Below are 3,138 nucleotides of genomic sequence, written 5' to 3'. Positions count from 1 at the left end.
ACATATGTAATCACATTTTGTAAGCTTTTCATCCAATTCAGATAGATCTTTTCCATTTGCATATACTGAATACTGTGAATAATAAAATGAACATTGGAATGTATATTCCCAGAATTTTGAAATGAGCAGCTCCAGTCCATGTCCACTGTGGAATCTATTCTAATGTGCCACCAAGGCAGGAAGCAAATTTCTATTCCTTTCAACAGCTTCAGGGAGTCTTCAGTCATGCTCATCAGAAAACCTGTCTAAAGAACATCGGCAGCCATGAAGTACATTCCACAACACTACTTGGACTGGCAATTGAGCCAGAAGCATTTCTCAACATATTCAAAAGACAAAGTCTCTCATCCCACATACCTATTGATCCTGAATAGTGACCTTGGGTAGACTCTGAGCCTGGTTTATGGTACTGATTTGTTGCAAAGTTCAGCCTGAAGCTTTTATTACTAAAACAACCTGTTCTCAGGGCTGAAGAGAGTGTTTGCCTTGCACCCAGTTAATCCAGCTTCAATGCTTGGCATCTTATATAGTTCCCCAATCACCACTGGAGTAATTCCTGAGTGCAGAGCCAGGAGTAAACTTTGAGCATCACTGGATGTGGCTCCAAAACAAAAACAAAAGAAGCCTGTTCCTAACTCAGACAGGGAGCCCAGAAACAGCATAGTTCAGAACCCCAACTGACAAGAGAGCATAGACTAAAACCCAATTGTGCCAAAAACTTTTGCAGTCAGTAGTCTTTCCAACAGCAGGGTGCATCTAAAGTCTCCCACATACAGAAACCAGGGAGCAATACTATCCCAAAATAAAGTGGAGCATAGACAGCAGTCTACTTACTTATAAACTCTGGTCTTCTCTAGCATTGATGTAACTGATGTAGCCTGTAATGATGCCTGATAACAAAATACAGCCTAAGACTTCTTTTGACAACGAAGCCACGCATGAATGTGGCCATCTAAACACGGAATCCAGGGACTGAAGCGATAGTACATCTGGTAAGGCACTTGTCGTCCATGCAGCTGACCCAAGTACAATCCCCAGCATCCCATATGGTACCCTGAGCACCACCAGGAGTAATTTCTGAGTGCAGAGTCAGAAGTATTCCCTGGATATAGCCCTCCTCCCTCAAAACCAAATAAAGTCTAAAGGGAAAATGTGTTGTTATTTGTTTTCTGGGAAATGCTGACCAAATTGACAATAAAAATCTTATCTCACATCAGTGAAATGTGAGAATGGTATCTATCAAAAAGACTGAAAACAGTGTTGGCAGGGAAGTGATGAAAAGGAAAACCAATACACTATTGATGAAACTGTCATCTTATAAAAAAAACTGTATAGAGATTTCTCAAAAAAGTAAGAATAGAGCTTCCATATTACCCAGCATTTGCACTTCTTAGCATCTATTCCAAGAACAAATCACTTACACACGTTGAATAAAAAGAATATATGAGCACCTATGTTCACCACAGTGCTAAGCACAGTGCTAAGGATGTGGAAAGTTGCGGAAGCAGTCCAAATGTCCAATGTTAGGTGTTAGAAAAAGATATTGTGGTCTATATACACCATAGAATATTGGGTATTCCAAAATATCTTCTTAAATATTTTCTTAAAATCAGCTTTAAGAAAAGACAAGACCTGGAACTGGAGCAATAGCACAGTGGGGAGGGCATTTGCCTTGCACATAGCCGACCCAGGTTCGATTCCCAGCATCCCATATGGTCCCCCGAGCACCGCTAGAAGGAATTCCTGAGTGCATGAGCCAGGAGTAACCGCTGTGCATAGCCGAGTGTGACCCAAAAAGAAAAAGAAAAAAAGAAAGAAAAGAAAAGAAAATATTCATTTTCTTCAACTTGTATGGAACTAGAAGGCATGTTAAGTGAAATAAGTCATAAGAATAACAAATTACCTAATAATCTCACTCATCTTTGGTATTTAAATCAATAAAAATGGAATAGATGGTATCAAATAGGGACAAAAAGTTGGCTTTGGCAAAATTGAGATTACTAAATTGGGGTAGACACAGAGCAAGGGAAGAAGAAAGAGGTGTATTAGAAGCGACATAAGGACAGTGGTGGAGGGTATAATGCACTTTGATGGTGGTGAAGGTGCAGTAGGTGCAGTAACTTTGTTCAAAATGGTGAAATTTAATAGTACTGTAAAATAATTCTTTCTAAATTACATCTAAAATGTTTGAATGGGATTGGAGCAGTAGTATAGCAGGTAGGGTATTTACCTTGCATGCTTCCAACCAGGATTTGATACCCTGAACACCATATGGTCCAACGAGCCCACTAGGAGATCCCTGAATGCAGTACCAGGACTGAGTCCTGAACACATCTGGTGTGGCCTATAAACTAAAAAAATAGCAACAAGGGGACCTCGAGTCTCTGGTGGTGCGTGTGGTGTTTGAACATTGTATGCTTAAACCTCTATTATTATTATCAGTATTGTCAAACTAAATGAAACTAAACCTAAAATAAACTAGTACTACACAAATAAGAACAAAAACCCAGTCAGCAACACAATATGGTCTGTAAGCAGAGTCTACTACCTTACCTGAACATGAGAGCTTGTGGAGCAGAGCCTGAAGCACTATATAATTGTGGGTTCTAAATAGTATGTCCACTCACTGTCCCTTCACCAATACTAATGTGCCCCAAACTCTCCACCATAATCTTGCCACTTATATTTTCCCTTGGACAGGTTTTATTGGGCGGTAGGGACAGGTCAGCAACTGGAGGTCCCGGAGGCTGCTGGCTCAGAGGCAGCACCCTTTGCCCAGCACGGCCATCTTCGCCTCTTTCTTCTGCCTTTGTTTCTCCTCCTTAAAAATATGGAGCGCTTCACGAATTTGTGTGTCATCCTTGTGCGGGGATCATGCTAATCTTCTCTGTATCATTCCAATTTTAGTATATGTGCTGCCGAAGCGAGCACTCTCCTGCCACTTTTAGCTTTCTCGACCCTTTCCACCTCCCAAGCCCCTCCTTGGTAGCCTCAGATATGTTTTCAGAGCCCAAGAATTTCTTTTTATTGGCAATTTCCTTTTTTGTTTCTTCCTTCTATGCCTGACTTATTTTTCTTAGCATGACACTCTGTAATTCCATTCAAGATGTAGAAAAAGGCAAAATTTCATTCTTTCTT

General features: G+C 40.6%; 1 non-coding gene across 1 annotated transcript; it reads right to left on the bottom strand.

Annotated features, from left to right (window-relative positions):
• Nucleotides 1-2,824: 2,824 nt before the first annotated feature.
• Nucleotides 2,825-2,931, bottom strand: LOC130038252 (U6 spliceosomal RNA). Its single transcript, XR_008794631.1, has one exon. It is a non-coding gene; the product is annotated as a U6 spliceosomal RNA (small nuclear RNA).
• Between the last annotated feature and the right edge of the window lie 207 nt (nucleotides 2,932-3,138).

The sequence above is a fragment of the Sorex fumeus genome, unplaced genomic scaffold (genome assembly GCF_029834395.1).
Source record: "Sorex fumeus unplaced genomic scaffold, SorFum_2.1 ptg000073l, whole genome shotgun sequence".
Taxonomy (NCBI): Eukaryota; Metazoa; Chordata; class Mammalia; order Eulipotyphla; family Soricidae; genus Sorex; species Sorex fumeus.
Note: the sequence above shows the minus strand (reverse complement) of the source record. Positions and strands in the feature narration are given on the sequence as shown.